Below are 21,099 nucleotides of genomic sequence, written 5' to 3' on the forward strand. Positions count from 1 at the left end.
GTCCTTCATTGTCTTGACTACTGCAAGTTCGGTGTGTATTCTGCACCCTGAGTTGAGGTTGTTTGTCACCAATGTTTCATCTGTTGGGAGAATGTCTCAGACTTCTGTGCTGATGTGTTCTGACTTTTATGCTAGAAAATGCCTTCTGGTTTTGCTATAGTTGGGTTTCATCTGCAGTGTAGAATGAACAGCACCTGCACAATGAACAGTCCTTGCCCAAATCCCAGAGGGACGCATAAGAAAGGCATGAAGTCAGAGGAGGGCTGAGTTCCTGTATTTCCTTTCTGGATCAGAAGGGTGAAGGATAAGACATTCCTGAATGCAGGTCTCTGGATTAGGTTTCTGCTGCTCCTCATTCTTTGAGCCTGCATAGGTGCTGGTTGTGCTAATGCTTCTCCAGCATGTGCAGTTTGTCAGAGCCTTGAAATCTGGTGATCAGTCTTGAAGAAAGGTTGGAAATAACAGCTCCTTCCTATGCCATTTCCAAAGTCCTCAGAATTGCGCTCTGCAAGGTTGGAGGCATGGGCAAATATAGGGAGGGAAGAGCAGTGGGAATGTTTCATGTTACGGTGAGTTTGGGAAAATGGCTTTGCTGTGTATTTGGAGTTTATTGTTGGAACCAAGCAGATAAACGTAATAACTGAGCAAATAGAAGTATCAGGGTGTTACGAAGTGACAAAAATAAAATCATTTCTCCTGTAAAAGCCCTGGGTAATTCTGTTGGATAATGAGCTAAACCTGGATAATAGCCAGTTCTGTTGGAAAGTGGCCTAAACCCTGTTTATTTCCAAGCAGTCCATTTGCACATCTGTTCCGATGTTACTGTCCAGGTTTGTTTGCTATTATTCTTTGATGGGGACACCTAAATTACTTACAGTTCACAGCAAGAGCTGTTTAGTTGGGTCAGTTGTTGTCTTCATGTCTGAAAGATTCAGGGATTCATTTGCCGTGCAGATGGGAGGAATCTGATTAAATGCTGTGTAAGTGGTGCATGTGATCTTTACTTCTGTTGAGGCTTGCACCTGATCCAATGTTAGCTGGAGTTTTAAATTTATAATGCTTGTGTCAAGGAGAAACTTGAGAATAAATCATGTTTTATAGTCTCGATAATGTGGTGTCTGTTCCAGCTGACACTTTATTTCTTCAGTCCTTTGATTCTTTCCATATGAAGGCAACAAATACTTCCATCAGGTTGATATGGCTCTTTCTTTTCTTAGAAGTTGGATACCTTCAGAATGGTTTCAGCAACTGCATCCCTGATATTTGCATACATAAATCAGCGAGGTACTGTGGCTTTTGTGATGTTCAGTGTCTTCTTATTATTTGATGATTAAACATAATGCAATTTACTAATGAAGAGATGTATTTTGGAGAGCAAAGGTCAGGGCCAGATTTGAAGACTTCCATTGCCTGAAATGTCGAAAGTAATTTTAATCAGGGAATTTACTTGCCATCATCAAAGCACTTTTCCTTTCATGATTTCAAAAAGTCTTACTGCTGATGTTTATAATTAGGGAACACCACCATCAAACCCTTTGCTCATCAAACTTCATTACAATGATTTATTTGACATGCAGTAATACTTGTAATGCAGAACAGAAACAGAGCTATTGATTTACCAGCAAATTCATTAAAATTGTGTAACTATTATTGCCAATAGATACACAAGGAACATAAAGTATTTTACTCTGGATTTGGAGTTACAGAGGGTCTGGCATGGAGCTCCATATAAAGCAGTGCAGAAAGCTAACGTTTCTGTACAGCAGCAGATACTGCTGGAACAGCTTCCCAGATTTCAAGAGCTTGTACTGTCATGTTGGCTTAAGAAAGTGTTTTGGTTGGTGCAGTCCTGTCTTCCAAGGAGACATATTTTATGACCTGTAATGAAGTCAAGAATATGGTGAGTGACATATTGAGACTGTTCTGGAGAGGGACTCTTCATCAGGGACTGTAGCAATAGGACAAGGGGTACTGGGTTTAAACTTATAAAGGGGAAGTTCAGTTTAGATATAAGGCGGAAGTTCTTTACTGTCAGGGTGGTGAGGCACTGGAACAGGGTGCCCAGAGAAGTGGTGAATGCTCCATCCCTGGCAGAGTTCAAGGCCGTGTTGGACAGAGCCTTGGGCGACCCCCTCTAGTGTGAGGCATCCCTGCCTATGGGATGGGGGTTGGAACTGGATGATCTTAAGGTCCTTTCCAACCCAAACCATTCTATGATTCTATGATACTGAATAGATTACCTAGTGGGAAGGAAAAACCTTTTGCATTGGTTTGCATCACAAGTTACAGGTTGTTCCAGAAGCTACCATGCATTTGGAACATCTTGCTGATATAAAGAACTCCTTCAACTTGTTTGTATTTATATTAAAATGATTCCAGAAGTACAGTGCAGGGCATTTGCTTGTGTTGTATGTCCAGTGTGCTCTTCGGTTTGTATCTCTTAGATCACATCCTATGTTACACAGCACCTGCTCCGACGGAGCAGCAATACTCATTGGTTCTTAACTGACACCGTCTACCAGAAATTGTTACTAACTTCGATGTTACTTGTGAGTAAGTGCTGTGAGCGATTGGTTCTGTGCAGGGTGAAAAGCCCCATCCTGTTACTTTGGTGATGGAATTAGCTGGAGAAACGGTAGCCCAGCACTGAGCTGGGCTCCAGAGCGAATTTGTGGCACTTCTTCAGTGAAGCTTGAATGTTTGAAGGGGCTCCTGGTACACTTAAACCGTACTGACTTTAAGGGCACATTTTGTTCTCTGTATGTTTTACTGCTTTCCCTGGACTGTTTTTTTTCCTTTACCATTTTCTATAGGCAGCTCCATTTTGTGCTTATCATGGGTCTGCCAGATACCACACTAAACACTGAGCTGCTTTCCCCAGCACAGAGCATCTACTCCACTGTTGTTTGCTTTCCTCACCTTGCCTTAGGCAGGATTTGGTTTTCTTAATTACGAAGTTAATTTTTCTCTTTGGACACAATTCAAACAGCTAACAGTAATGCTCATGTATCCCCTAATGCCTATGACAGGTTTTCCATGTAAACAAAAATTGCATCTGTCCTCAGGGACTAACTTCTGTGAGTATATATCGTGAAATGTTGGCTGTTTTTATAAGGTATGTAAATGAAAATGGAAAATACTCAGAGGCTGTCCTGGAATGTGAAGAGCTTATATTTCTGTCTGAACTTGGGTAAGCAAACCTGTCCTTGCCTTTAAAAACAGTTGATTTATTTGATGCAGGGCTTTGGGTTTGGCCGATTGATGGTACATGACCCTTTACCTCAGTCTGTATCTAATGGAGACTCCACTGAAATCACATAACTCAAGCAGTTCAGGAGTCACTCGAGACTATGCAAAAAGAAAGTATAAGCTGAATTACTTGTTGGTCCTAAAATTGAGTGTTTCAAATCTGGTTTTCCCAGAAATTTGGAAACAAATATGAGTGGATCTTTTCTCCCTTCCTTCCTCTCCTCCTTGGGCTGATAGAGCATCTGTGATACCAGCTTCAGTGTCCTGTGGGAAAAGAAAGGCCCTCACACATTTCATGGCCAAGACAAAGCCTGCAGGCATCAGGGATCACACAGAGCTTGATCTAACCATAGGGATGTGGCATACACTTGCCAGTCAGTATTGGAAATGGAGCTGAATCCCCAGCTGATGTGAACTGTGGGGTGGATATGAAACCTCATGGTTCTGCATATAACCTTTAAGCAAAGGAGCTAGGAAGAAACTTTCCTTATTATGAAAGATTATTTCCTTATTTAAAGAGCATTTCATGCCTCACCAAAAGCCAGGTAGGCCTGTCCCTCCCGGAACAGCCATTGTGGCTGTTTGCATTCATTGTCCAGGCTTCGTCTGAATGCCTAGGCATCCTCACATGTGATGCAGAGGCAGAGCAAGGCAGCATGACTTTATTTCTCTTTCCTCAGGTGTGTGAAGCAGCTACATGATTTTTTTCACCTGGCAGTTGTTAAACGTTTAAGTGCGATATTTTAAGAGATGCATCTTTGCCAAGCATCACGTCTCTTCCTCTCTGTTTATCCAGTTATTTAAAGAAGCAAAAGGAAATCTTCTCCCATTAGTCTCTCACTGCTTCTGTAGGGCAAGGTAAGTCAGGAAACATGTTTCATGTAGTCTCCTTCCTTACCCCATGTTTGGATGCTGGAAAGTTATTGAAGCAGGTTTCTGAAGAGTGGAAGGACTTGGTGGATCCATTTAGCCCATAGATGGACTATTCAGCTGAACTGCAGTGATGTCTGCTTTTAGGTTGAAAACAATCTTTAGTTCCTATCAAGGATGTAACAGATCATATCCTGCCCCCTTTAGTGTTTGCCTAAACATAGAATCAACTAGGTTGGAAAAGACTTTTAAGACATAGACCATTAGGCCTTGTTTGTGTAAATCACTGTAGTTCATCCACTAAAGAGCCTGAACAAAGGGAGTTTTGGTAATTTGAATGAGCTGAGTACGTGCCCCATGATCTCTTTGCAGTATATGACTCTGCTGTGCATGCTATCTGTAAAAGGAGGACAACTTAAGCAAGAGCAGCAGTCGGGGGCCTCTGTATTCTGCTCAGCTGGCAGTAGCAACAGACCCATCCTGAACAGGTCAGGCAGTCATTCTGACAGCACAGCATGAGAGTGGCTGGACAGACAGTATTTCCTTCCCAAGGTTTTTTCCTAGACTGTACAGGTTTTCCAAGAATGTCTATCTTCATGTACATTCCTCGGCTCCATTTCTAATACTTCCATGTGTACAGTCATTGCTCCTGAGGTGCATGAATGTTTCTGACTGCTGGGAGACACATTACTATTGTGTTGATGTTTCAGCTCTTTTTAAGAGCCCATGGATAGGAGCAGAAGTGTTCATGGGGGCACTGGGCCTCAGGGCTTTGGCATCAGACTAAGTTACTAGGCAGTAACAAATCATTGTGTTGTTTGCTCAGTTGTGAGCAGCCATATGCACGCTCTTACCCTGCAGCACCTCCTTGTCAATGAAAGGTATCTGAGCCCTCCTTCCCTGAAGGAAAGCTACCTTAAATTAGGTTACACTTGCTTAAGGACAGTGCCTCTACAAGACAGTATGAAGTGGTTGATAAGTAGTAACTTAGGACTTGCCGCTTTGTAGATACTAAGATATCTGAGTGGCAGAATTCCAGATCTCTGAGATTCTCAGTTTTTTTTTTGCTTCAAATGTAGCTTTTTTTCCCCCAGTTCACAGAGAAATCAAAACCAATTTAATCTTCTTTATCCATTTCTGATTTCAGAATGTGTAGGTATTTCCCTGTTACTTTCCTTGGACTTCCAAAAACGCTCTTGCTGCTCCATTGAAGAAATATCCTTCTTTAGAGGATTCCTGGTAGAATAAACATTTGGGATATTAACTTCTACCCTCTCCTGAACCACAGCATTCCCCTCAACAAAATCATCCTCTTTTCCTTCCCTGAGTGCTCAAAAAGGAGAAAAAAAATAGGTAGTCTCCCATAGGTTTGGGCTTTATTGACTTGAATGGTTCATTTCCTTATGGTCTTTCTCCAGAAGAGCATAGGACCTGAAACTCAGAATCACACAGTCCTTTAAACTGGATGAAGTGGAAGGAGAAGAACTGAGAGGGGAAGAGGGATGTCTGCCTTTTAAAGCAAGTGTTTTCTCTCAGCTGTTTTTGTTCCATGAGCACTATCAAATCAATCCAGCAGAGACATCTGGAGAAAGCTCTCTTCCCACCTTCCCTAATGTCAACAGTTTGAGGATCTCCATCTGAGTCCTGGTCAGAGACTATGTTTGAGTGAAGGCTGATGTGCTTGGCTTTCTTCTCAGCTAGAATCTGTAACAGGAAATGATTGATGGGAGGTTTGTGATTAGAAGCTGTGGCCTGGGTATATTCTTAGTCTCTGGACAGTCATGGAACAGAACATGTCCTGCAGCCGTTCCTCCTTCCTATGAGGATCTGCTAGCAGCAGTCATTTTGTTGGGCATGGAGACTACAAACATTCCATATTCCCAATGCAGGCTGGAGGGGTGGATGTGCTAGTTTGCCTCCCTGGTGATGACAGGCCTTGAGGGCCTGTAAATAAGGGTGTGAGGGATGGGATGGGAGGGCTGGGATGACCCAACAGGGAACAAGCTGGGGAAAGGGAGGGAGAAAGTGGTGACAGGGACTCCAGGGCTCCTCTTCTTTCCATTCCTTTTGTCCCTTCCTATTGTTTTTCCATGTGGATGCAACCATGAAAATGTGACTAGGCCACAACTTAAGGTGGATGAGAAATGTCTGAAATCTGACGCTACAAGATGTGTAAAATTGTTGTCTTAAGCTTGACTTTCACATAGGCCCAGCTCCCAGAATTGACAAAGCCTTGGGGCTAACCACACTGTGCCCCATGTATGACTGCTCCTTGGCTTGAGCTATTATTTCGCCCCCATCAAAACCCTAATTCCCAGAAAGTACTTCTCAAACTTTCCATCCTCTGAGCACTAAATCCAATGTATTTCCCCCAGAAAACCTTGCTGAAATATGCTCTCGCAAGGCTCTGACTACCTGTTCTTTTACTAACTGATAATCTGGTAGGGAATGGTCCTTGCAGCACACAAGGCAGTGCAGTCTAAGCTAATTTGCCAGATATGAAGACAGACTGTCAAAGGTATAGAAACGTACTCTAAAGAGCTGACTTTCTCCCTTTTCTTTTGCCTTTGCATCAGTTTATTTGTGATAGAAGGCATGTCTGGACACACACATACTTGCATCAATGATTCCCTGAGATGCTTCAACGGTCCTTTCCTTCTGCTTTAAAAATTATCATGAAGGTTTCTCCTGTCTGGCAGTGACAGCAGAGGCTTAGGAGAGTCAGAGTTCAGGCTTAGCTCCAGTGAGTATCACAAAATATATATGTATTGCAATTCTAGAGCCTGTTTGAATTATCCGGACTTCATCCTGACAAAGATCATGCAATCCCCTGTGTGCTCCCTGGCTGTATTTTAAGATACTTTTTGTAGAGACTTTATATCAGGTCTTGCCAGCAAATACATAAAGCATGGAAATGGGGGTGGCCAGACAGCAATGCTTTGACAGTAACTTCTCTATGCAGGGTGATTGTATGGTCCCATAGAACTTGGGTATCTCTCAGCCTTTAATATATCTCTTTTACAAGTATGCCTGTGAGATCCAGAAGTGCTGTTAACTCCTTCTTAACCAGAAAGGCATAAAGTGCAGGCTGAATTAAATGGACTTGCCTTGTTTGGAGTACCACCCAAAAAGGTGAATTAGCAGCTCCAGCACTTCAGTCTTTGCTGTAGTCCAAGGACCCTCCTACCTTCCAGGCCTTAAAGCGGACATAGGCAACACAGACCTTGAAGATAAATCATGCATTGATGAAGGAAAGCCTAAAAGTGCCCAAACCTTACCCTAATTAAGGTGTCCTAAGAAAACAACACTAGAAGACATCAGCTGTGATGGAAATACTGAGCTTGAGAGGGAGGCCTGAAAGCTTCAGACCATAAAGGGTCATTTTTGAAAGAATAGTAAAATATATAGAGTATGTGGAAGCCTAGTTCTATTAATCCCTGAAAGCCTACAGTTCTAGCAGTCATTTTTGTTAGCTGGCCATCCTAGTGTGTTCTGCATTGAGATAATCCAGTAAAATTTAGAGGAATCTATAAGGTTTATTTCATCTTGCTGGAACTGTCTAAGCTGGAATTTGTACTGATCAGTTACATGTACAGAATCTGTGGTTTGGAAACTGTATGTTGCTTCTTGGTTTGCTTGTTCTGTTGCATGTAACCCACCAATACAGAGGTTGTTTCTCAGTCCTATAATCTGACGTGAGTTAAGTGGTCATAAAGTGGTGGTTTAATTTTGGTTACGTTTGTTTGTTTCTTATTCTAGAGCAGTGCAGTCTTCCTGCATTGCAGTTAGTAGCTGTTGTTAAAAAGCTAACTTGCAAAACCAGCACTTAGTTGTGCATGCACGTGCACTTACTTTGTGTAAGCAGGGCCTCTGTTTGCTATTTAGATGAGCAGTTGGCATCCTAGCAGCTAGTAGCACTAATACCATCATGGAGCATCCAGAAGGCACGGATTGCAGTGACACACAGCTTGCTGGGTGTCAGGAGCACTTTCTTGGTGCTTGAGGCTTTCGTGGACATTTCCCACCAAAACCTGGCTGTTCAGTGTTGATTTGCTTGCGAGACTTGTCAAGTTCAAAGCAGGAGTTAGTGTGGCAACAGTACTGATTCATCCATGGAAATTCTGGCTCTGTTGGCTTTGGCAAAGAATTATGAGTGGTTCTGAAGACTTTTCAGATATTTGGGGAATTAGTGGTCATTTTTCTCCACAGAAAGTATCTCAAAAAAAAAAAAAAAAGGACTATATTAAGAAAATTTTGGTCTCTGCTGCATTGCTACTGAGTTAATAAAGAAATAGATAAGTCTTCAGATTTACCCAATCTACTAAATTATTACCAAGATGAGAATCTAAGGAAAAAGAAGTAATTTCTGGCAGGATGCGCTCTCTTTGTGTTGCATCTTGTTACATTTATCTATGAATCCATTGTTGCTACTTGCTTTCAGTAAAAGGCAATTTTCATACAAACCTCACTGTGGATCACTGTGAGCCAATATGTGTTATTAGAGAAAAGATGAGATTTAGGTGAATCAATAACCTTACTTGGAAGAATATCCCGATGATGTTTAAGGACTGCCTTGACTGACTGTAAATTTTTCTTCTAGCATCCTTATTAAAGAATCAATAGAGCGACCTCAAGCACTACACCAGGAGAGAGAATTTAAACCCCCCGTATTTGTGATGCCTGTTGTTGCTGTGTGTAATTAAACAGATTTTGTTGCATAGTTCTGTTCGAATAAACACTAAGGCTTTAGTGGAGGATCCTTAGGAAACTTTTAGCAGTGAAATGCTCAGAAATGTCCATAGCACGCTGTTCCCTCATGGCAAGTTAGAGCCCCCCTGCTAAAGTCTATAAACTATATGTGCCAGTGTGTTGTTTTGTTTAAGCTGAGGCCCCATCGTTGATTTCAATGTGCGTCACGTTGCAATAAAACTGTGGCCTTTGGTATCTTCTGAAAGCATCACTGTTTCAGAATTACACAATAGATGTTAAAAGTCGATGGCTGAAGAACAAGATGTAACATGCCTTAGAGGGTCAGGGTCAAAGTAAGTGTCAGCTTTGAGACGTAATGTTTTCCTGGCAAGACAGCAAGACTTGCCATCCCTTTGGATGAGGAGGAGAAGGGACGTTTATAGGTAGTTATGAGCTTATCCTTGACAGAACAGTGCATCCTTTAGGGCTAGGAATGGTATATTTCCACACGAGCCCAACCTGTTGGCCAGCTGCACAGAGAGATTACAGGGTGATGAAGTAATGTTGCTGGGATGTGACCAAAGATCTGTGATGGGTGGAAGTGCTAGAGAGAAAACAATGGCAATCAAAATACATACAGTCAAGGCAAAACTCAAGGGTAAAATCCCAATATCCATACTTATGTCTGATTTGGTTGTGGATCAGGTAATCATAGACTTCAAAGAAGGTTTTGGCTGCAAGGCCAGGATTTGGTTCCCTAAATATTCTAAATTATTGTTCATAATTAATTTCTCATAGAAACATGGATGATTTAAGTCCGGGAGAGCTCAGAATGTACTCCTTGCTTCTGCCTTGCATTCTTGTCTCACAATTCAGAGGGAACTTCATCCAGTGTTCCTCATTTATAAAAATTCATTACCAATACAATTCTCATTCCCAGATATTTGCATAGCTTGGAAAAAACACAGATGTCTCTGAGAAATCCTGCTTGATTTTCTCAAAATCACATCTCCCTTAGAATAGCCCTCACTGCTCGAGCTGAAGCAGCTCTCCCAGGGTCCTCTAAAGAAGAGAAAACTTTCTAACTTTAAAACTTTAGCAGGCGAGGAAGCAGTATAGCAGGATGGAGAGAATGAAACACAATGAAGATACTGGGAACAGATGTGACTGTGCTTCAGCAGCATCCTGTAAGCTGTCAGGTGCCACTTAGCAGAGAGAGTAGCTACATCTGGTGGTTTGTTTTTTCTAAGAACAAAGGATGTATTTAAGCAAATACAGGATATTCTTACTTAAGCAAATACACCGTATTTTTTCTAGCAAAACCAAATACCTGTATTTAATTTTTGATTTATTATTGATTTTATCTTTTAACTTTTGTGTAGAATACGTTATTTTTCAAATGTGTTGTCCCTTTGCTTCTTTTTTGGTCTCCTATTCTACACATTTAAGCTCTCTGCGTGTAAGGCTTGTCTGTCTTATTTCTTATTTGAACATCACTAGTAGAAGGAAGTTGACTTTGGGACTGGAGATTTCAGGCCCTATGGTAATCTGAATAATGAGCAAGTCCTCATTTTCCTGTCTCCTTATCCCAACTGATCATGTCATTGTATTGCAGTGAACAGCTCTGTATATGGTGCAGTGCAAATTAGAGAACTGGCCTCAAAATACCTTTGTGTCTTGTGCTGAAATCCCATACTGACAGGCCACGCTGAATTTAGAGTGCTAGGTTATTAAAAATACATGGTTTCTAAGCAACAGTGTTTATAGAAGGAGCACTTCTTGTTCCCAGTTTTGCCTTTGACTGCTCTATCTATAAAATAGCTGAAACCAACAGTATTGAGGTTTCCGTGTTGCAAAACAATTAATTTTGATGCTAATGAAATGGGGCCCTGCTGCCTTCCCTGTGCTCCAGTGTACTTGCACTGCTTATAGGCAAGGTACGGGATCTCGCAATGAGTGGCTTGCTTTGAGCTTGCTTTTTAGTTTACAAAGCAGATTGTTTAGGGTTGGTTTTGTGAACAGCAGTTCAGTGATCCAGAAAATAACATAATTTGTCTCCTAAGGTAAGAATTTGCAAAGGAAAACCTCACATTGACTAAAATCCTCGTTTTAACTCGAATGTTATATTCCAAAGAACACAGGAATGTGGTGCCACAAACTATGGAAAATGCTGTTTTACAAAGAAAACAAGTTCTGCTTGTCTCTGTGTTGTGTATTTCCCCCCTTCCACATGATTTATGTAGTGACTTTCACAAGCCTCATGGCATTTTGTTGAATTCCAAATGAACTTTACTTATATAGAGATGTGTGTGATAGGATTGAAACTCAAGTATCTGTCATTTAAATGCTAATATCTGTGGATTAGGAGAATTTGGCAGTAATTACCAGTGCCAGTGATGGTGCATACTGATTTGAGGTAATGGGTGATGTTGAGTGCCCTATGCTGGGAGTAGAACCAACACTGTCTTATGTCAGGATCAGAGCAGAGCTGTATTTAATAGATACTGGCTGTGGATGACTTTGCAGAGGATGCAAATCCTGCTTGTGTAGGATGGCTGTTTCTTAGACCCAGATGTTGGTGAAAGGCTCTTTGCTGCTGGACGTAGCTGAGCCCAGGGCAGGGTGATGGCAGGGTGTCACCCTGCAGTCCTGGGAGAACTGCCCATCCTGGTGTGGCCGCTCTTTCCTCTGAGAGTTGCTGCAGTCAGGCTGCATACATCTGCTTATATAAAATCAGTATGTGATTGTGTTTATAAAAATCAAGTTATAGTAACTAATGCATGATATCACTTCTGAGGGTGCTGTGATCTTAAGCAGCTGAAAGAAAATGTTGTCTGTGTTATTTCGATACTGTGATTTCATAGACGGTCTGGTGAGATTTGATGATTATTCCTGATTTGGTTTCACAGATGGACTAAAATTCACAATAGTTGTTTGAGAGAAACGGCAGAACCATTTTCACGAATTGGTATCAAATGTATTCAAAGAGAATTTTATTTCCCCATATGTCTAGATTGTTGTAGTGATGTTAATCTCTACAGTGTCCTGAATCCATGGAGTATTCCCAAATGCTAATGTTTGTATTGGCACTTACGTGTTTACAGATGTGGGTGCAAATCCAGTCTTCTCCCTCCTGATTGGATGATTTCAGAGGCTGCTGTGACAGCTATTTCTCCTCTTTTAATCCTTGCTGAGTTGACTGTCAGGTGCTGCAGTTTCAGTCATTCACAGAATCATAGAATCGCAGGTCCGAAGGGTCTCAAGGATCATCTGCTCCAACCTTTCTTGGCAAAAGCACAGTCAATAGAATCATGGAGTCGTTTAGGTTGGAAAAGACCTTTAAGCTCCTCAAGTCTTAACCGCTAACCTGGCACTGCCAAGCCCACCACTAAACCATGTCACAGGTACACATCTTTTAAGTACCTCCAGGGACGGTGACTCACCATTGCCCTTGGCAGCCTGTTCCAGTGCCTGACAACACTTTCAAACGGAGGAATTTTTTCCTAATATCCAATCTAGAAAAGATGGCCCAGCACCCTGTCTTAAAAGTGTCCAACTGTTGGGGAATCCATTTTGGCTAGACCTTGTTCTCTTCGGAGAATTCGTTGATGTCCAAACAAAATCCATGCCAGCAGATTGTGGAATCTAATTTGTAATACACACACACAAAAAAAAAAAGCCAGGAGATGGAAGTTGTGTTTTAGTGCACAGATTTCTTAGGCCTCTGTTTATTAAGTATTCTGTAGTAACTAATTCCTCCAGGACAGTTTCTGTCTAGATTTGTCCAGCTGCAGTGGGAGTGTGTTGAGTGAGCATGGAAGGAGTGCACAACACACAAGATCTAATCTAGCAATGGCATGTGCGCAAGCAAAACTTTGCATTCATGCATTGCCCCAGGGATTTCACTGGGGCTCTGCCTGGGCACACAGTTCTGCCTACATGGAATAAATGGCAAATAGGAGTCGTGTCTGAAAGCAGCACAGAGCTGTCATATGCTTGTTTTAGCCAGACTTTACTATTTGTATAAACACTGTAAGCACTCTGTTGCAAAGCTTGGAAAACATTTTTCTCTGCCTTCTTTGTTTTGGTTTGATTTTATTTGCATGCATCGTTTTACATGTGAAGAAATTAACCCAATGTAACCAACCAGATTGCACAGAAGGTAGAATAAGGTTTTGTTTCCTCGTGTTCTTCTCCTTCTGAAACATAATTCCCCCCCCACAAAAAAAGCAACTTGAAACAGACACCGACTTGCTCATAACAACCCTTAAAAACCCTGATCCAGATATCCACTGGTTTGTGAACGCCAAGTCGCATGATATCGAAAATGCACCGAGCTCAAATGTTTAGTTTAGAGAATGATTCTGAACGGGGCAAGTTGTCTGTTTTATGTACAAATATTAGTCTTTCATCTGCCTTCAGAACAAGCAAATATTGGGAGATGAACTTGCTCATACTTTCACTGCCACTTGGGTGAAGTATTTTAGACACTGAGGTACAAATTTGCTTTTGATGTTGGCTTGGTTTTCCAGATATCTTTGGGATAATAAATATGGAGAGAAAATACATTCATTATTAACTTCCCAGGGACTGACCGTCTGATTTATGGATTCAAAGAGTCTCCATTTAATCTGTCAAAACTGATTTTAAGCTTCATTTGTCTTCTGGTTTTGGCAACACTTTTTACCTTGGATTTGACTGTTTGACATGCATTGTACCAGAGGCACATTTTAAAAACATTTACAGTGCGTTGCAAAAAAGAGAGGTTCAGTTTGGTACATCTGCTTTCAATATCATGCATCTCTAAAAGTGAAGGGAATGTTCTTGTTGCAGCTGTGAGCACAGCATTTAGATAACTTCTTTTACAGGAACAGAGTAATAATTGCAGAGAATGAATTGTCTCTGAACAAGCTTCTCCAGTGCTTATGACCGGTTGCAGTTAACAGTGCTGCTGGTTGGGTGCAGAATGTGGCTTCGCCAAACTGAAACCTAAAGGAGCGGAGCCTCAACTTTGGGATTCTCTCTAAGCTCTGCCTTTCAGGCACTGACCACTGCTCCTTTCCTGACTCTGAGCTATGCAGTTGGAATAGTGGGAAAATAGTGGGGTGGTACAGCAGTGACCTAGGTGCCATGTGGTGAGCCCTACAAGGGTAGTTCTGCAAGAGCTGTAAGAGGAATCTTCACCAAGTACACATAGAGCTCATAGAGTTCCCATGTTTTTTAATCATAGCTGCATGGGCTTGTTGTTTTCAGAACACCCTTACCCACCTTGCATTTTTTCATCTCTACTGTCCTTGTGTATTAGTTTATTCCTACACTAGTCTGCATGACCATGAGTGGGGGAATATTACATGAATAAAGATGACATAAGAGGATGCATTAGCAATAGCCCAAGTAAGTTGTGAATGCTCCATTCCTGGTCGTGTTCAAGGCCGGGTTGTACAGAGCCTTGGGTGACATGGTTTAGTGTGAGGTGTCCCTGCCCATGGCAGGGGGGTGGAACTAGATCTCAAGGTCCTTTCCAACCCAGACCATTCTATGATTCTATCATAGCAACAAAGGAAATTTGTAGCTGGATGGACGAGGTGGCACTGCTGGTAGATCAGGAAGGCATTGCTTTAGGAGTGTTCTACAGAAAGGCCTGGAAGTGAAGTGAGGGCTGAGGGTTCCAAGTCAGAGATGAAGTCTATGTTATGGATACCTCATGATGGGGACTGTTCAAAGTGAGAGTGAAAGGAAGAAGCAGACCGAAGGTGCAGCAGTCTGTTTGTTTAGCTGCATGGAGCTGCCTTTGATGACTTATCACAGAACCATAGAATGGTTTGGGTTGTAAAGGACCTTAGTTCCAACTCCCCTGCCATGGGCAGGGACACCTCACACCGGACCAGGTCACCCAAGGCTCTGTCCAACCCAGCCTTGAACACTGCAAGGGATGGAGCATTTACCACTTCTTTGGGCAACCCATTCCAGTGCCTCACCACCCTTATAGTAAAGAACTTCTTCCTTACATCCAACCTGTACTTCCCCTGTTTTAATTTGAATCCATTACCCCTTGTCCTATTGCTACAGTCCCCAATGAAGAGCCCCATCATCTATGTAGTGATGTCAGAGACTGAATTTTGAAGTAGGCAGACAGTAAGCCGCAGAGGCAGGATGGTTATATTGGGTTTCGTAATTGAGATTATCAGTATGAAGGTGAAGAGGGAGGAAAGAAGCAGAGAAAGGACTAAGCTCTTTGAAATTAAGAGTACCTGATGAACAGGATCCATGCTCTGGACAGCTCACTGGACTAACTGCTCCTCCCTGTGCATCCAAGGGGTTGGTCATGGTTCGTACTTGTTAGAAGAGAATAACCTGATGTTCATGTGTGCAATCACCAGTTCAGGTAAGTCTTGACACTTCTAGCTGGCATTCACCTCAGCCCTGCCTGGTGTTGTGTTGGAGGGTTATTGGTTGTGTTCTCCTCAATATAAGAAAGGATTTAAGCAGTTTCATTTTTTTCTATACGTGCCTGATGCTGAGCCTGGGGTTTTTATTCTTTCAATTATGCTCTGGAGCATTTGGAATGCTTAACAGAGCCAGGCACAGGCAGTGCATAGGGATGAGAGCACTGGAATAGAAAAATAAACAGCGGAAACCCACAGCTGAACTACCAGATGCTGGGGTTTGTTGAGTGTTTTTTATAAGAACACATGGGCCCTGACTGGGTCATTATCCCCACAGCCACTTGTCAGCGTAACTCCCTCATAGGTCCCACTTTTTAGTTGTCTCTTTTTTTTCTCCCCACCCTTTTTTTTTTCCCCTTCTTCTTCCACTTCTCCACATAAAATGTCCCTGTCCAGCCATGACTGAAACAACCGATTAGCTGCTGCTGCCCTGGAAGAGAGGACCCACAGTGCCCACACACACAGAGGGGGCTGCCGGCCACCGTGTCACCTCTGGATACACTGCTGTGACACGGTGCTTACCTCAGACTGTAGGAGAGCAGAGGGAGACAGGTCACCAGGTAATAAGATGTTTAGGAGGGATTTGTTTTCCTTCTTTAGTAAAAGCACTGATATGAAATTGCGAGGGATTCCCTTAGCTCCGAGCAGAGGCAGAACATGCTGTGTATGTGTGTCAGGTCTCTCCCTGCCTCTTCCCCACTTTCTGTCCTGCCAACCATTACAGTTGTGCCAAGGCTGCTGCTGCTGTGCTGAGTGGCACAGGCTCATCATTCCTTTGTGCTCTGTTGCTTGTATCTGTCAGCCTCTTTGGATGTGAACTTTCTGAGGCAAGAGTAATATTTTTTATCATTCCTGTGCAGAATAAACTGCAATTGCATTATAAGCTGTTATGCTTTGGCAATATTAATAAGCAAATAACAGGGCATGTTGTAGAATTACAGTTCTCACTGTATGTACAAAGAATGGTTCCCTTTCCAGTGCTGAGGGCATAAGGTTTCCTCACAGCTTTGCCATTGCATGTCTGTTTTAGACAAACTCTACCTGTACTTCAGAAGTAAAAGCTGAGGATAGCTCCTTTGCCATGGCTGCACAGCAGTCAAGTGGGTGCGAGCAAACAGGCCATGGATGATCCTGAGGGCATTAAAGGGAAAGCAAAACCAGAGCAGGCTGTGCATGCACCCGACAGTGACTGTAATGCGTAGCAGTCTCAGCATCAAGGATCTGAGTCCAGAAGGAAGGTCAAGAGAGATTCCTACCAAAGCCAGTAATTGTTTTCTTTTTTAGCTTGTTTATTTTCTATGCAATTAGCAAAACGTGACTCTTCATTATGTGTGGTGTAACTAGTCATTAGCTGTATATACATGGCTGGGATTCAATTACACAGAAACAAGATACTTTGCTTTTCCACACTGAGGGAAATTTGCACTGACACACAGGGGATGTAGACCTGAGCTTTGGGAAGCCACTCTTGTTGGTGTGGGTCTAGCCACTGCAGCACACATCCTGGTGTTTGTGGAGAGCTTAGTTCTTCCTAAGCATAGCCACTGAGTAAGCAGATGTGGCTGGCAGCACAGTGCTCGGCAGCTGGGCTTGCCTTTGAACCAGGCTCTGAGCAGTTTTGCCAGCCTAGCACTGGACCCAGCCTAATATAGCCTTTGGTGACAGGCTTTTTTACTGAGGGGTAGGAAGCCCACCCAGTGTTACCCTGCAGCATGAGGACTTGGTAGCTCAAGGCATGCCAGCTTAGAGATGCCTGCAGCATGCTCTGAAGCGGCCCAGCTTTGTTGTTGTTAGTCTCTTTTTTCCTCACTTTGCTTTGTTGGAAAACGACTGCTAATGCTTTACAGTGCACATAATGCATGATATTTGCTTCTGTCATCTCCCAAGTAGTGATTATGGAGCTGAACTGCTTTCATCTTTTCCCTCTTGCCAGGATCTGTGCTAATGAAGGGCTATGACAGTGAGAAGGAAAAATTCCAACCTCTGGAAGTTCTTTTTTTGGGAGCTTCCAGAGATTGCATTCCTCCAACTTCATCTCAGCTAATTTCCTAGTCAGTGTGCGCTCAGGATCACATGGATTTCTGCCAGGTAACATGGATTTTCGTGAGCTGTACTCTGCTCCTTCGGCAATCATTTTAGCTGTAAAAGGCCATGGCTTACGGTGGGGCTCAGCTGACACACACGTTCAGCTTCCAGCTCCTTTAGTTTTTAAATGGCTTCAGTTACTCCCTCTCTGCTGTCTTTCGCAAAATAGGGTTTAGATGTATTGTGCAGAACTTGTACTAAACCAAACAAGGCAAACCTAAGAAAGGCATAATTAAAACAACAGAAATCTCACACTCACTGACTCTATTGCTGGAGCTCTTTTTGCCTGTAAACAAAAAATTCAAATGGTTGGTTTCATAAGTGGTTAGTGAGCTTCTGCAGTTGCTGCATTCCTTAAAATGTTGTTATTTCTTTTTTGGTCACACACTGGGGGACTCCATTGTTTTCAGCGGTGCCTATTGAGTTAGGCCCATCGACAGCAGAACTTCTGGGTCATTAGGTTTGGAGGCACAGTAGTATAATTTGGTGACTTTATTCTGTTTCTTAGCAGAGACTTGTAATAAAGTCACGCACAAAGAAAACCAGAGTAACCATCCTTCTCCCTTCCTCCAAACTCTGAGAGGATTAAAGGACCCAGCCAGGCAGCTTCAGGTAAAACATGAAGAATGTGCTGACCAAGAGTTCCTGCTCCCATGCTGCAGCAGAATAACAGTTAACATGAAATTGGAGAGCTGTGTTTAGGCACGTAGCAGGCAGAAGCAGCAAAACAACACTTGTCTTATGTTGTTAATGGTTCTAGAACTGTGCTGTTCTAGTGTTGACAATCTAACAAGGTTCCTTGGAAAAACTGGCTCAACTTCTCTTAAACTGTGTTTAAGAGAAGATTCACACAAATGATGCACGATCTGGAGAATATACTATACCAGGAGAAAATGAAAGAGAAGGGCAATTAGTCACTGAAGAAAAGTCTAACAGATGCACAAAGTACCAGGTATGTCTTGTGTTTTAATCTAGCACACAAAGGCATAATGAGACCCAGTGCCTGGGAGCTGAAGTCAAACAAGTTCAAGCTATATAAAATTCATGCTGAGAAACATGGAACAAACTGCCACAGAAGTAATTTTTCATCATTTAGAGATTCCACTTTGAGATTTGATGTCTTTCTAAAAGATGCACTCTAGATCCAGCAGCGTGTGGTTAAACTGGATGCAGATATCCCACAAGAAATACAATCCACCAAGTTCACTGGCATTCTGGCTGGGTTCAGCCTGTAAACTGTGTGGTCTTTGGAAGTTGCTCTCTATTTCTGTGCTATGCTTGCTATTCTCAAACTCAGTTACTTCCCCATAGGGTCTCCATTTCCCACCTTGAAGTAGTTCTTACAGAGCAAGTTTCTGCCTCTTGGGTCATTACATTTAGGTAACCTTGCACACCTTTTGACCACACTTTACCTGCTATGAGAACGTTTCCATCTCCGCAGCTCTTCACCTGTCATTTTTCTCCAGCACTAAATTCACATTAAAATGCACATTCAAGATATAAATCCTCATCCCTCATTATCAAGGTCAGCAGTGTGCCAAGGTGATAGGGAAGAGGAGAAGAGTGAGATGTCTGCCCAGAGCTGTAATAGGCTGGACCTCCTCAGTCTGAGGCCCTCAAATCTGGTCTGAGTAGAAGATCATTCAACAGTATTTACTGAGTTGCTGGCTGCAGCGTTTGTATCTCTGAGCACTGGAAGCTGTTGTTAAAATGGAGATGTTAGAATTTGTCCCTCTGTCGTGCATCTTTAGATATTCAGTTCTAGAAGATTTTGTAAGTCTGATCTTGCACCTTCTAGTTTTCAATGCCTATTGCAGTGACTCCTGATTGACAATCAGACAAAACCAGAACTGGACTCAGAGGCAATATGATTACTCTCAGTTTCACTGGATCAGTTAGATCAGCATGTTAGAATGATTTCATGCTCTTCATGTATTCTTGATGGTGGGGATAGGCAGCAGAAAAAGTGCTGTAAATCTGAAGAGTCAGCCCTAGTTAGAGTTTTGAAAATGCCATAACATTGGAATCTGGCCAGTGTGCAAGTATGTGCACTTTCCTGGGAGTTTTTGTTTAGTGTTTTATGCTGCTAAGTTGAATTATGGAGTGATGAGACCTCAGTGGAGACCATTTTTACCTCTGCATGAATGCATTTGGTAAGTTCTATACTGAGATTTCTAGGCGTTTTTCAGAGAGCAGTTTAATGCAACAGTAAGAACCAACAGGAAAACTGGGTCATACGAAAGGTTAATTAGCCTTGTTCTTCTATGTCTTATCCAAGAAACATGATAAAATAATCTAGATGAGATCTAAGTGCTGTGTCTGACTGCCACTCTGCTGCTTCCTTGCTGCCTCACAGTGAGGGAAGCGTGTACCTGCTACCATCTGCAAAGAACAGGATCTGACAATGCAAAATGTGGAGGGGAAAAAAAGTTAGTATTAAGTCTGAAGTCTCCAGTCTGCTGGAGAGTTCAGAAAGGAGACAGAGGGAAGAGATCAGAGCTCTGGAAAGCATGATTTTATGAGAAAAATCTGAAATAATGAGGGCTGTGTAATGCTGGCAAGAGAAGACTGAGTGGAGAGAGCCTTCAAAGACATAAAAGCTTGCTATGGAGGGCAAGATAACAGACTCTTCCCCATGTCCAGTTTGGACAGGACAGTATGTAACAGACCAAGTTGTGCTAAGGGAACATCAAATTAGACATGAAGGAAAAAATTTGGTCAAGTTAAACAAGTGAACAGGTTGCTGGGAATGCTGAGGAATTGCTGGAAGCTGTAAAGGACACATTGGCCAAACACCTCATTAAATCTGTGAGATTGGATTATACTGTTGAGACGCAGGGTAGGCTAAGACACCTTCTGAAGACTCTTCCAGCCCTGGTTTCTGTGATTGCACAGTCTGTGTATCTGAGTAAAGGGCTTTTCGTGATTACAATGACACTTAAGTATCTGTTTCTTCACTGGCATATCCAGCTTCGTGTAAGCACTGAGATTCCTTATTCTCATGACTCTTGTGGAAAGTGCAGGCCCAGTTTACAGAAGGATGTAGAAGGCAGCGATGCTAAATAAAAGTAGAGTACTCTATATACCTCGTAATCCATAGCAACTGCCGCTGTCATCACTCAAAGGTTCAGAGGCCTTTTAGCAGGAGCGAAACTTCTAATTGTTGTTTATTCAGTGTTCATATAAGCTAGCACCATTCAGTGAGAACTTTCTGTTCTGTAACAGCCCTTGTACTCTTTAATCTTTCTCATCTCTCCTTTTCTTCTTCTCTGCACCTTTACCTCTTCACAGCAGATTCCACAATAGCTTCATTCTGAGCCTGTCCCACAGTCTGCTAAAATAAACCCCACAGAAGAGCAGGTAATGCTGAGGGTGATAGGGTTATCACCCTAATCTGACTTTCTTAAGGGATTGATACAGTCAAGATGTTCCATCCTCCCACTTGTCTGAAGCTGCTCTGTTTTTGATAGATACTTGAACGAGTTATATTTAAGTCATAGAGGAGAAGACAGTTTTTCTTCTTACTGTGTTACATAGCAGATAGGCATTTATTGCACCAATAACTCACGTTTGCTACTGTCCTTACAGATGATAACATTAAGGTCTATGATTAGCACGCAGTGCATGTATCTATAATATACGTAACTGCTATCCTCAGCCTTGTGTAAAGTTAGGGAGAAGTATACTCTGTTGTGGAGAGCCTGCAAGAGGCTGTTCACTGGCAATGAGTGCAGAAGGGTAAATTCTACTTAAATAGAAC

The 21,099-nt window shown here is 42.4% G+C and overlaps 1 protein-coding gene across 5 annotated transcripts in view; it reads left to right on the top strand.

The window, feature by feature from the left end:
* The window catches only part of GLIS1 (GLIS family zinc finger 1), a 198,975-nt gene that overhangs the window by 62,369 nt on the left and 115,507 nt on the right, over nucleotides 1–21,099 (top strand). The window contains exon 1 of one of the 5 annotated variants that reach the window (XM_065673310.1): nucleotides 4,021–4,107. The exons of the other annotated variants lie outside the window; for them this stretch is intronic. The gene's annotated coding sequence lies outside the window, so the exon portion shown is untranslated. Of the gene's footprint in view, nucleotides 1–4,020; nucleotides 4,108–21,099 lie in introns of those variants that run through there. 5 annotated transcript variants of the gene reach the window in all.

Source organism: Lathamus discolor, chromosome 3 (genome assembly GCF_037157495.1).
Source record: "Lathamus discolor isolate bLatDis1 chromosome 3, bLatDis1.hap1, whole genome shotgun sequence".
Lineage (NCBI taxonomy): Eukaryota > Metazoa > Chordata > Aves > Psittaciformes > Psittacidae > Lathamus > Lathamus discolor.